The 14,342-nt window shown below is 40.7% G+C and overlaps 1 protein-coding gene across 5 annotated transcripts in view; it reads left to right on the top strand.

The window, feature by feature from the left end:
* The window catches only part of LOC105186705 (protein cordon-bleu), a 150,770-nt gene that overhangs the window by 35,494 nt on the left and 100,934 nt on the right, over window positions 1-14,342 (top strand). The gene's annotated exons all lie outside the window — the stretch shown is intronic.

The following is a 14,342-nucleotide window of genomic DNA, read 5'->3' as shown; positions in this document are numbered from 1 at the left end:
TGAAGCTTATCGCTTTGTTTCAACGCGAATTGTTCTCCAGGTCGCCAAGATAACGCGAACAATAAAACCTGCCGCTTATTTGAGCGATATATCATCGAGCTGACGTTATTCCGGGCCTCGTGGCGCTATTGACTTCTCATCGTAAATAACAGCGCTTTAACTATTTAATGAGACTACATACATACACAAACGAAGCAGCTTGAAAAATGACTGATACGTTCCTCGTGGAACATGTTTTAAAGTCATCTTGTTGAGATGTTTACGTCGCTCCGCGCTACGGGTCGTAATTACTTTTTGATTAAATATATATCGTATCGCGCGTTATGTACGTTTAATTTTCATTGGCATTTGTCAAGATGTCCGATTCGATATGAACACACGGCCTGGAGGCCTCGCTAAATTCGTACCGCCAATGAGAGATTAGCGTTGATTCGCGTTGCCGTTGTAAATCACCGATAAGCGCGTCTTATCGCGCATCGCGGTTTGATTCGTTCGCTCGAGCAATTAAAGAGATATTTAGCGAACGACGCAACACGCGAACCGGTAATGTCCATGGAATGCGGCAAAACCACGAGGGTCTCTGGTGCGTTACAATTTCGTCGTTCCTTCTCCAGAGTCAAAAATAAGAATATCTTGTTATCGCGTCAACACATCGGTTTTTGCATCGGGATACATCACACACGACACAGTCGGAGTGAACAACAAAATCCGTTTCTCTAGCGGCGTGTTTTCGCGCCGGGTATAAAATTAACATATCGAAAATTCGGCCGGATTCGTCGCACGAGGTGTTTGTTTACACGCCGCGCGCTTCGTTTACGTCGTCGTCGTCGGGCGATTCGAGCGCGGCTCAACGACGCGACGACCTTTAGACACGCGGTTTTTATTCTCGCGCAATCTCCCGGCGAATTCCACGGTTTATAATACGTACCTCAATGATATCAGCTATCCTCCAAATTCTCCGTCGAGGGACGACTCAAGCAAGGAATGTCCGCGGTATTTTCCATGAAGTTTGCTTCATGGACCGACAAGCGATCTCCACGTTAGATGTCGGAAGTTTCGATACTCGCGAAAGCGTGTCTTCAAAAGTATCGTGATTATTACCGACTCTTCGATATCTTCATTTTCCATTTTGTCGAGCAAGTTTATGCGAGAAATATTCTCAGTTCTGGTTGAATCAGATTTCCGCGAAAAGTCCGCAAGAAACGATCCGTGTGGAATCATTTCGCTTAACACGTTAAGCGTCGATAAACGATAAACGTTCAGGCCGCGTCCGTCACAGGTGACTGACAAAATTTAATAAATAATATCGTAATCTTAAAAATCAAAAGTTTCAAAATTATGAAAAAAGAAAATATATCTATATTACTAATAATAATATTAATATATGTACACGTGCGGCGTAAACGGAAAGACCAACAAAAAGTGCTCGGCGCTTAACGTGTTAATCTTGTATTAGGTGTATTAGGTTGGTACAAAAATAATTGCAGTTTTTATGTATCGAGTGCAAAGACGCATATATCAGTTAAAATTTTATTTATTACTTAAAATAAAGACCATTGGTCTGCAGACACATTTCTCCCAACGGGAAACAAGTTTGTTTACCCCTACAAGATACACCCCAAAAAAGTATTCTATTTGTAAAGTGGTTTCGCGAAGTCTTTTACAAAAAAAGGTCTTCCTCTTTCGATAAAATGATTAAAGTGAACAATTCATCTAAAATTTATTAGATATTATCTAATTATTTTCCTCTTATTTCAAGAGGATATCTTCTTACATCAATTAATTTTCCTCTTATATGAAGAGGAATATGTTGATTTGAATGTCGGCTCTTATTGTTCAGTCATGCTCTACCTCCAGACATGAACGAAAAAATAATCATATGCTTATGGGTCAGAATATTTGGAACGCTTTTTAAAAAAGGTATGTGTATCGCTGTAACATATAACGATAATTTATCCATATTTGGTCAAATAATCTATCGCAAGAAATTGAATAATATATTCTTTTTTTAACTACGTTTCACACAATTGGTTGTGATGAACATCTTTGTAGTTCTAAAGACCATAACAAAACTGATTGGAAATTTGTTTGTTGTGATGATTTTATTTCATTTGTGCCTACTCATTGTGGAACTTGAGCCAGAAGTACATCTATATATATCTTACTTTTCGCTATACTTTATAATCATTTTTTCAAATTAACTGGTATAATCAGTAAGAATAAAGTACAGTAAGAATAAATAATAATCATCTTAAAAGAAAATTAAATAATCTGTGTATAAAAGGAAATTTATATTAAAATCAATAAGGTTTGCATTATACATATAACATATAATCCCTCTAATTTTAAAAATAAAGTGTTTATAACATGTTTCTCTTAATCTTAGAGGAATCCTGTTGAGGCCATATATAAAGATAGAATTCTCTAAAATTTAGATGATTCCGTTTGTTCTGAAATTACTATTTTTTTAGATGTGGAATTCTGGAAAAGATAACGGTAACTAGAAAAATCGACGCCAAACTTAAAATGACAAAAACCGCAATTATTTTTGCACTAATATTTCCGTTTCTTGCTTTAGCATTTGGTGATCACATATCTGTTGATCAACGTTATCCTTCGGGAACACAGTATGAACTATAATCGCTTATAATCTGTGGCAATTTACAATTCGTTTATCGTCTCCTGAACTTTTCGATTCTCTTTTTGTACGTCTCAAAATTTCGTTCCGCGTCGACGAAATGGACAGCGCGAATGATGATGCGTCCTACGATCACATTTTTCTACACGTCGCCCGCGTAGTGAATACCGATTCGGTATGACACGCCCGTGTTACGTGAAAAAATGGTCTTTTACGGTCGTTGCCGCACAATCCGTTAACTCCGCGAAGATATCCGACGGCTACATGCCGGCGCTCGACTCGTTAAGAATAACAATTACAACATCATTACAGCACTTGTTTCACGCTTACTACGTCTCAGCAACGTTCGTCATGTGCGTTGATACCTCGAGCGCACTCGCGCTTATTCGTAGCTTTATTAGAGCACTCAATCTTGGAAGGGTTGCGGCCAGCGCACTGTAGAGTGGAAAATTACGGGATGCTGCGTGCCTCAAAATTAACGTTTGCGGTTTAGTAATGGCTAGTTTATTAAGTAATGAAAGATACACACGCGGTATAACCTAGAATTAAAAATGCAGAGTGTGTGTGTGTACTTGAGATGTATTATTAGGTCTGTGCATAAGTTTCTGGGATTTTCTCGGCGACTCAGTTTATGTATAAAAGAAACAATTCATATTTGTTTAGTCAAAATATTTTCCCTCGCTTGCTACAACTTTGGACCATTTTTCAGGATTCAGGCAACAAGTGTATTTCTCGATTAAAGGATGACGCATCTTTCGATGAGATGAATTCGTCGACCTATTTTCGTATTTCAATCTCATTTCTAAATTGTACATCGGATGATTGTGCATTGATCGAAATACGTAAAAATCTGGAGGAGTAAGATCTGGACTATGCGCGGGGTGGTAGAATTTCCCACTTAAATTCCAGTAAAGTGTTCTTAATTGTGGAAGCAATATGTGACCGAGTGTTGTCGTGGAGCAAAATAATTTTTGATATCCTTCCTTCCCCTGTCCCCACGGCCTTTTTTCCGAATTTCTTCGTTCAATCGGAACAATTGGCGACTGTAGCGCTCTGCAGTAATCAGGTTTCACCAGATTTGAGCAGTTCATAATAGAGTACGGGACCTTGTGGTCCCACCCCCAAATGCAGGGAAGAATCTTCCCATACAGGATAGATCTCCAAAAGACATCCCGAAGACATCCTGAGAACGTCCCCGAGATGTCTTCAGGATGTCCTCTGGAGATTTTGTGCTATTTGGGTTATGCACGTGAATATTGCACTTTGGTGTCGAACTAAAAGGTTGGATCTAACTACTCTTTTTTTACGCTCAGGGTTATAATAATAAATCCACTTCTCACCTCCAGTTTCTATTTTCCATAAAAAAACTCTTTCTTCTTCGTCGAGCAAACAATGAGATGCAAGTGTTGAGCCGGTTGCCAATAGCTCGTCCCGATAGTTGATGTGGGACCCACTTCCCTTCTTTCTGGATCTTTCCCAATGCATACAAGCGTCGAAGTACTGTTGTGTGATTGACGGCAAACTGTTTCACAAGCTCCACAGACGATTGAGCTGCATCTTCGACGAGAAACTTCCAAATCCTCGTCTTTCATCTCTTGAGGTCGTCCAAAGCGAGGTTTGTTGCTAATATCGAAATTTTTGAAACCTTTGGAACCAGGATTGGTATGTGGGTGTTCAGATATAGTGTGCTCACCATAGGTCTCTGCTTATTTCAGCAGCACTTTTTCTGTGATAAAGATAATACAGCATACAGTGTCGAATATGCATTTTTTCGACCTCCATCTTCAATTAAATTAAAAATGTGTTTAAGTAAACAAATGTGAACTCCCTAGTAGCACACTTCATTAGGCGTTACATTGGTGTTACATTGGCTACAGTGACATAAATTGGAGTTACATTGGCCCAGTGTATCCCAATATACAGCCAATATTGGTTAAATATTAAATTACAATATATCTCCAACAATGCATAGCATTGTTATACCAATATTGACTTACATTGGCACAATGTATCCTAATATGCAGCCAATATTGGTTAGATATAAAATTACAAGATATCGCCAATATTGCATAGCATTGTTATACCAATATTGACTTATATTGGGGTTACATTGGCCAATATTAGGGGCCCAATTTGTAGCCAATATTGGCCCAACAATATGTGCTACTAGGGCTGTTACATATAAGCTCGAATTCAGGTTAACCAACGGCACTAACGTAAAACATAACCTAGTCGAAAAGTTTGCGCATTCAAATTACAGCTCTATCCAACATAATCAAAACGTAATCTCTCTATCAAAACATAATCTCAGGAACTTATGCACAGGCTCGGTAGAAAATGTAAGTTGAGGAAATAACGATGACACATCGCTGTAAGTTGACGAAATCATAATTAATTGTACAAAAGTACAGGTAATCGCAATGGATAAAAAATTTATAATTTATATCGCACGTTTCGAATTCATGGGAAGGCTTGAGGAAACAATTTTACCGCGCGAAGTGTTGACGGCCATTGTCAAAATGAAAGTATGGCAATTAACGCGTGCTCTACTTTGTTAAACGTTATCTCGCGCCTCGATATGATTCGAGTATCGATAGTTTCAGTGGAAAAGCCAGATAAACATCGGTATTTGCGACGTTCGATCAACGACTTCCACGCTGTCGTTATTAAATCGTACAGTGTGTATCTCTCGAGATGTTTGCGTAAGCGATAGCCGAGTATTTCCGATACCGAGCGAGGAGTGTGCTTGCTCTCTCTCTCTTTCTCTCTTTCTCTCTCTCTCTCTCTCTCTCTCTCTCTCTCTCTCTTTCTCTCTGTTTGATTTGTAAAAAAGATTTCTTGCGAGCGTTCTGCGCGACACAATAGTGGCTGGCGGCTGCGCTTACGTCACGCGAGTCAATTTAAACAACGTGCCGACTGATACGACGCGCTTATCACGGACGCGCGTTCACGTTTCGGCGTCGCCTCCTCTGTTTTTGACTTACGACTTTAACTTTAACGACAACCGGCGACCGCGTGTCGGCTGTATTCTCTTAATGAGAGAGAGAGAGAGAGAGAGAGAGAGAATCTTGCCGCGGTCTCAGCGCCGTTAAGAAAACGGTTGTAATGAGTTTTAATTGCGCCTCGCTACAACTGCTGCGACTTCCGTCGTCGATCTGCGCGACGCAGCGTTGCAGGATTTTATTGCCCGATTGCGATTAGTGAACCGGTTTCGCGCGGGATACCGTTTAGTAAGGTTTCATCGTTGTCACGATCTTCATAAACGTTAACGATTTCATATGCGCATTTCTCCAAGCAGCCGCTTGGGTGACTTTCCTGAGGTTTCTGCATGAAATATAGCGAAATACGGATTACTTCCTTCTTCCTCCTCCTCCCCCTCCTCCTCCCCATATCAGATGCAGCTGAGAGCGCACTTTCGCGTGTTCTTTTGCCTGAAACGGAATTGGATGCGTCATGACACGCTGATAATAGAATTTATTTTATCGAATCGCTTCGCGAAAAAAGGAAGAAGATTGTAGGAAGATTTGACGATAGCAGGATAAAGCATAAGGATGTAGGCGAAGGACTGCTTTGGACCGGCAGAGCGCCTCGAGTTCGACAATCGTGTGAGGTCACAAGACCTCCGTAAGTAAGTAAGGATCAACCGTAAGTATTTAATTAACGTTGCGTTAATCAACTTTCGCGGTTTCTTCATTTCTTCTCGGGGCTCGCGCACACGGGACGGGAGGGAGGGGCGGAGGGCGGCTCTGAGCGCTCGTATAAGTATAAGCGCCGTATAACCGTACATCTGCCGCTACGGGCACGCGTGCCCTCTTTTTCTACGATTATAAAGCCACCGGGCCGTATCGAATACCGATAACCTTTAATTAGAATCGCGATGTGCGCTTCCGCGATTGTGTCCCGCGGAACATATCTGCGTCGACGGCGAAGGGGAGGAGAAAGACGCTTTACGGCTTTCACAACAACGATTTCACACGTCTGCGAGTTCGAGGAGAATCGAGTCGTTATTCCATGTCGGCGAGAATCCCGCTCCTTTTTCGTTTGATTCGCGGATTTTCCTGAGCCGATGAGAGTGCTCGTTAAAGCGCGGTGTGACCAAGTCATCGATAAAAAATACGAGGGAGGGGGTTTTTAAACACGGAAAATGTAAGATGTCACTACATAATTGCATATAATATAATATACCGGGTATATCTGACCACTTGTCCACCTCGATATTTTTGTAAACGCGACATTTTAGAAAAAAATATTTCAGAGAAAAGTTGTTTGGTTTCAAGAGGAACATAAAACAACTGTATCAGTGTGTTTGCAGGTGGCACCACATTCGAGATATTCACTGATCATTACTTTTCTTAAATGGAAATTCCAACTTTTTATTATATCATCTTTTCCTACCAATTAATTTGAACAATTTTTGTCTGAAACATTTTTTTATTTGCCTAATATTTTTTTAAATACTTACAAAAAATTTAGTAACTTTTTCAACATTTAACTTACGATATCTTGTTAATTGTTTATTGAAAGAAAAAAATAGCATTAGACCTTTTTACTCTATTTGGTCTCAAGAATTTATTGTTATAATAGAGCCCTGATCTTTGACTAATTTGATAATTTTAAAATTTCGAGAAATCGATAAGTTAACAAAAGTTAGGCCATTACTGTAGCAATATATTCTTGAGACTAAATAGAATAAAAAAATTAATTGGTAGAAAAAGATGATACAATAAAAAGTTGGGATTTCCATTTAAGAAAAGTAATGATCAGTTGAATATCTCGAAAGTGGTGCCATTTGTAAACAAACTGATACAGTCGTTTTATGTTCCCCTTAAAATTATACAACTTTTCTCTGATACATTTTTTTCTAAAATGTCGCGTTTAGAAAATAATTGAGGTGGTCAGATACAGCCGGTATATAATCATGAAAAGATTTGCGGAAACTGCGAAAAATCTGCGGTTTCTCACGAATACGATACATCCGATATTTCTGAACAAACAAGAAAACAACTAAAAAGTAGTCTCGCATTTAGCTTCGTGTATCTAAGCTTCGTGATAATTGTAAGATGGTATGTTTCTTGCGTAAATTATACGAACCCGTCAATGCTCATGCTCTAATGTGCTTTACGATACTTGAGATTTCCCGCCGCTAAGAATTTTTCATTCTTGAAAAAATTGCGAGTTCTCTTAAGAATTCTTAATTTTGAATTCTCTTAATTCCCCGAATTCCATTCGTCTTTGTGAAGTATTCTCGCTAGAATTCATCGTAAGAAGGCTTCCATAGATACACACATTGCGCATGTACTTTCACGAACTAATCGTATGCATCTGATGCAACTCGCCGGCATGTAAATTTCGCGATTATCGCTCCTTCCGATTCTCCACCTCTCTCGAATCCGTCCTTGCTCCGCTCGCGCGCACGCTTGCGCTTCGCGCACACCAGCGTGCGAAAATGCATGCGATAGTGTGAGCGCGAATCTTACGCGTGTGTCTTGGAATTTGCACAACTTCCGATTGCCAAGGCACGATTTCTCGGCAGGCAGGGACCCCTGAGAGAGCACCTCTCTTTTTTCTCTCCTCTTGCTGTTGCCGCGAGAACGAGAGAGTGATTTCCACATCGTTCCGCCGAATATTCCCCCTCCCCCCTCCCTCCCCACCGCCCTCCCGCGATAATGATCACCGAGTGAAGTCACTTTTAATCATTTCGACGATTTTCCCTGTCGTTGATTCTCGTCTTCTTTTCTTCTTTCTTCTTCTTCTTCAATTCGTTCTCCACGACGATCCACGAGGTCTTTCGCAAAACCGTCACGCGCGCAATAAAGTTACGTGTATCGAGGCGCGAAACAATGCCTCGCGTTTTACGACTACGACCACGACGACGGCGACGCGGCTACGTGGCGATTGCCGGTGCTATCAATCTTTCGACACACACCGGCGAGACTGTCGAGCACTCCGGGCTCGTCGCGTCGTTTCGTACGAAACTTACGGTACGACTTATATTTGCGTATCTCGCAATCGATGATGGTACATGTCGGCTAACGGTGCATCCGAGCACTTCCTGGAAGTCGTGGCCTGAACGGTGTCTTCGCGAAAATAAGCGCGACGAATCGTAGGAGACAGAAATCCGCGACATCATGACGTGCAACCGAACGAGCGACAGAGAAGAGAACTGTCGTTATCATTTGCCACGGTGCCGTTATTTCGCAACCGGTACCGTTTATGAAAATCTCAGAAAGTTCTCTCGAGTCGGCGCCTTGGAGCCGCGCGGAAGAATATTTCGTGAACGATTAAAACTCGTCTACATCAAAACCTGCCTCGCGATGACTTAACGTTCATTTGTATTTTATTTCACAAGATTTCCTTGTATGACTGCAACGTAGGAGCTTCATTTCGCGAAATGGGAGACTTTATTTCTCTTTTGTTCGCTATTAAACAACTATTGATGTCTCGACACGTTTTACTTACGGGCAAAAATCTATCATTGATCTGTTATTGATCGAAGAATACATAGAAAAAAATAAATAACAATAACTAACGCTTTTTTTATCTTATTTCACAAGATTTCGTTGTATAATTGTAACGTAGGAGCTCCATTCAACGGGAGATTTTTTTATTTTGTTTATTATTAGACAACTATTGATGTCCTGACACATTTTACTTGCGGGGAAAAATCTATTATGAACTGATCGAAGGATACACAGAGGATAATAATATTCTGCTTTCAAGAAAAATGTCAGCAATACTCAGTTTACTGTTCTTCTTTTGAATAATGATTGTCTTCAACAGAAAGAATTTCCTTGATAATAATCTTAAAACATATACCCCAGAAAATTTTTTTGAAAAAGTTTATTATCTTGTACTCACCAGAAAGAAATTATTCTCTTTTCAAAAGTAAAAATAAATAATTAAAACTTATACTCTCTATGCAGACTGCAAACCGAATTTTTACTTTGATTTAATATTGAATTGAATTTGTATATTGAGTTTGATTGAAAAATTAAACTTTCTAAGATTTAATATATATTTTGAGCAAATTTGATAATTATGATGAATATAAAGTTATGAAATACTTGAAACAAGTACTTGAATGGAGTATGTGCTTTTTTATGTGTAGTTAAAAACTTGATCGTGGATTAATGACACTCCGTATATACAATGCTAAAGATATTAATATCTAAAACTGTCTAATTGTCATCACACACATTCCGTTTAATACGTAATTTTCCAGTTACGGAGAGGTTCACCATTGCAACATTTATGTATTGTAATATCTACTTTGCACGATACTGCTTATCATTGGGAAATAAAAATCTAACAGTCTAAAGATAAGACGTTTTATCATGTCGTATATAACTGGCGCGCTATTGTTTGATGTCGCGATGAGTAGTCTTTGCTTAGCGATTTGTCGTGAGTCAACACGCGAGTTTGCCAAGTCGCCCGATAATTACGGACAATTTTACTTTCGCCATGAATATCGTCGCTTTCCTCTTGTTGCAAACTGTTACGCTCACTCGTATGTACATGATTGTGTGTCACGACAAAACGCTGTCGAGACATCACTAATATTCGCGGTAAAAACTGCGCAGCTGTCGGCATTAAATCATTTTCGACACGCGTTAATAATATAAAACCATCCTTCATTATGTCTATCTTTCTCTTTTCTATTAATATCGTATCATCAAATAGCCATGGGAGATAAAATTTAATTCGTGCACTTTTTAATTTCATAATGTTAAGAGCGTGATTTAGTTTTGTGGATTTTGCAAGAAATGACACTGATGTCAGTTTTGTCGAAGACATCCCAATCGCAGCTATTGTTTCTTAACGCTTTAATATTAATCCATGATATTTAGTCATGTTAATATCATTTTTTAATAAATGGAACTTTCTAAAGAGCATTTTCAACATACGTTGCTTTTGTTTTTTAATCAGAAGAGAACGGCGGCTGAAGGTCGTAGAATTCTCATGGAAACTTATGGTGATGTTGTTCCATCAATTAAGATATGTGAATATTGGTTTAGACGATTCAAAAGTGGTGATTTCAATGCTGACAACAAAGATCGCTCGGTGAACAAGCAAAAAAGCTTAAAAATGTAGATTTGTAAGCACTATTGGACGAAAATCCAACACAATCCACTTCAGAACTTGCTGGAGCATTAAATGTTGATGGTGAAACAGTTACTAAACGTTTACAGGATATGGGAAAAATTCGCAAAAATGGAAAATGAGTTTCACATCGATTATCCGAAAATGCCATTGTGAACCGGCGAATATTTGCATTTCGTTGATCGCCAAACGAAAAATGAAGAGTTTTTTGTATCGGATTGTTACCGGGGATGAAAAATGGATTTACTTCGATAATCCCAAACGAGAAAAATTATGGGTTGATCCAGGCCAACTAGCAACCATCCACTTCGAGGCGCAATATTTACGGTTCAAAGATGTGCTGTGTGCTGTGTACTTGATGGAATCAAGAAGGCGTTATATATTATGAACCGTTAAATCCGAATAAATCTATCACTGCTGATTGTTATCGACAACAACAATTATACAAATTGAAGCGAGCATTGGACCAGAAACGTTCACCAATTATGAATAAACGACGCAAAGTGATCCTTCTTCGCTACAATGCTCGATCTCAGTCTTGCTATTATCAGTGAAGGAAACGCTACTAGAATGAGAACTCCGTATATTCTCCAGATATTGCTCCATCCGATTATTATTGATTTCGGTCGATGCATGCTCTAGAGCAGGGCTTTCCAACCGGGGGGGGGTGCGAAGAAACATTCTTGGAGGTGCGAGGAAAAGTGATTGTAATTAATAATGATTAAGATGAATTCGAGAATAATCCGGCATTTTTACCATCAAATTAAAAAAAATGTTATTAAAATTATATATTTTTTACATATCTGTACGTATATATTCATTACGTATCACTATGCGAAGCTTAATACTGTGGATAATAATTTTATCATACTAAAATGATCATACTAAAATGATGGTTAATTTCTATACAACAATATACTATGTGCTAATAAATTATTATAAATTAACTTTTTACCTTGAAACCCTAACTATTTTTACCATAAATCATACGAATAATTTTTTTTCATAGGGGGTGCGAAGGTTCATTAATAAATTTTTAGGGATACGAAATACAAAAAAGGGTTAAGAAAAACCCTGTTCTAGAGGGTGCATACTTTTATAACTTCGAGCAAGTGCAAAAATTTATTGATTATTATTGATAATTGGATGAACTCCAAAGAAGAATTTTTTTATCGTTGCGGAATCTTATCAGAAAGATGGAGAAAAATGTGAAAAACGAAAGGAAATATTTTGACGAAGATATTCGTTTATTATCTTGTTTAAGTAAATCAGTTTTGGTGGAAAAAACCTTCAAACGTAAATCACACGCCTAATAACATTGAACTTTCCGTTCCACCAACTAGAGAGAGGAACTAAATAGCCAAGGCCACAAATTCCTTCGAATGAATCTCTTACAACTTTTACACAGGATATCCTTAACGCCATTTGTTCCGCGATTAATTCGTGTCTGATCTTTCCTCCGATCGAGAAACATTTAAGGAATCACATCGACGGCGAGCTGAGTCGTGGGAATCGGAAGTCTTTCACTCGGAAAAACGACGGAAAAAGGCGATTAGACGCGAAAACGATTGTTCGGCCATTGTGACGTTTTTTTCCTTTCTCACGGGAATGCCGTCGTCGCTCGACTTTCTTCGTCGACACGAAATATTTCGTGATGATGATCCTCGCGCGGGAAGTCGCGTGACTCGGGTAATTAATAATCGCCGTTTAATAGGAGGTATTCGCGTGCTCTCTCTCTCTCTCTCTCTCGTCCATCGTCGATTTTACAGCGTAAGACACGCTCGCGATAACGACGACATTGAACTTGCGGCTGTCCACGCGCACTTTCTCAAGCGACGCTTTCCCAACCAATGCCAAGTACGTGAAAACTGGATTCTGCGTGTATAATTAAAGCGTGTTCTCTCGACATGCCCCCGATGAGTCCGCGGTCGCGCGTCGAAATTACTCGTCGTACGTACAGAAGCGAGGACACGCTGTCGTCATTTAATCAGCTGCATCATCGGTGCAGCTGATAATTCTAAGCCGCTAGTTTTGTTGTTTCGCGTTATATCGCCTCGAGAAAGCTGGAAATTGACTCCGAGACGAGATTATCGACGTGTTACGGAGTCTCTTGAAATTGTACGTTGTTAGATAAGCGTAGTTTTATCAGGAAATGTCGCGAGAAGAATACGTAGAGAGGATCGCGATAAAAAATTTATCGCGCTGTTTACTTGGAAGGAGAGGAATGAAGGAGAAAGTTTACGATTGCATCTTTTTTATCGCCAACGTGTATATTACTTTCGATACACGAGAGGTCTCGTCAAAATGCAGCAAAATGTGCGAACATTCTGCAGCAACCTTGCAAAATCGCCAGCGTTTGGGAGCACGCGAGCAGAGACGCTGCTGCGTCCGCGCGCGAAATGAAGCGGTGATCCGTTTCTGCGAGTATCGATATCGTTCGCGCGAAAGTACAAACGCCGTCGTTGAACCGTCGTTGAGCTCTCTCGAGAGCAACGCGGGCACGAAAAAGTCGGCTGTGGAAAGCCGCCGATGCTGGAGGCCAGCCGGTGCGTCGTTCGTATAATTGGGCGCACCATTTGCGAGCGAGATGCGGTGGCGGCGACGTCGTCGCGCGACAAAATTGCACGGCAATGAAAGTGCTCGTACACTATCGGTCAACAGTTTGGTTCGCAATTTCCTCACCGACAGACCACTGGCAGATCCTTTCACTTTCCGCGTTTTTATTTCGAGAAATATTGAGCGCGATGTTGCGTCGTTTCTTTGCTCCACTTTCCAGCCACGTGAAATTCTTTCCAAGTATCTTTCAAGTCCAACGGGGGCAGGGAGGCAGAGTCCTAACCTCCCTCGGCTTGATAATTCGTGAAAGCGTTTAGGTTTTTCACTCGCTTGCAGAACTGGAGCGTTATCGGCACTTTTTCGGCGACTCTTGTCGTCGAGGAGTCGAGTCCGGACTTTTTTGGAGAATTCGGTGAAGCGGGCCGACCTCTCAAGACGAAGACACCGCTGGATCTCCGTGCACTCCGCACGGCGTTTCCATTTAATCCCGCGCGCGAATTTATAGGAGGATGTATTCGATTATCGACCCATAGTGTATCGACCGGACGGATGTGCGCAGTGCGACCAGTTTTTCCGCGGCGACGATCCACGTGCGGTCTCGCAAGACCGCTTCTTGCGCGCGCGCGACGCTCGTCCGAAAGTCCCCGTCTGAGAACGTTAATCGGAGCACAGTTCTCTCCCTCCCTCCCGCCCTCCTTCATCGTTGAATTCACGCCGGTTACTTTCGGTAAAAGTATTCTCTCGCGGTCGGACCGCGCTGGGAAACCGAGAAACATTCCCGAGCCAAGCGACAACTCTTGCTCGACTCAGGCGCCAGCTGAATTCTCCTCGTGCCGCGCTCAAAATCACCAAGACCAAGAAAAAGCTGAACAATTTGCTCTCCTTTTCTCCCGCTGAATCTTCAGATGCGCGAACTTTCGCGAGACGGACTTCGTGAAATCTTCGCGAAGAATCTTGTCTCCTCGGACACGACACGCGTGACTATCGCGTGGTTATCGCGGAAGCTGTTCGGAAGGCCTCGCGAAATCTCTCGGCTCCTCGCGAGAAC

This window comes from Harpegnathos saltator, unplaced genomic scaffold (assembly GCF_003227715.2).
Source record: "Harpegnathos saltator strain DR-91 unplaced genomic scaffold, Hsal_v8.6 scaffold210, whole genome shotgun sequence".
Taxonomy (NCBI): Eukaryota; Metazoa; Arthropoda; class Insecta; order Hymenoptera; family Formicidae; genus Harpegnathos; species Harpegnathos saltator.
The sequence above is the reverse complement of the archived record's forward strand: the minus strand, read 5'-3'. Positions and strand labels throughout refer to the sequence as shown.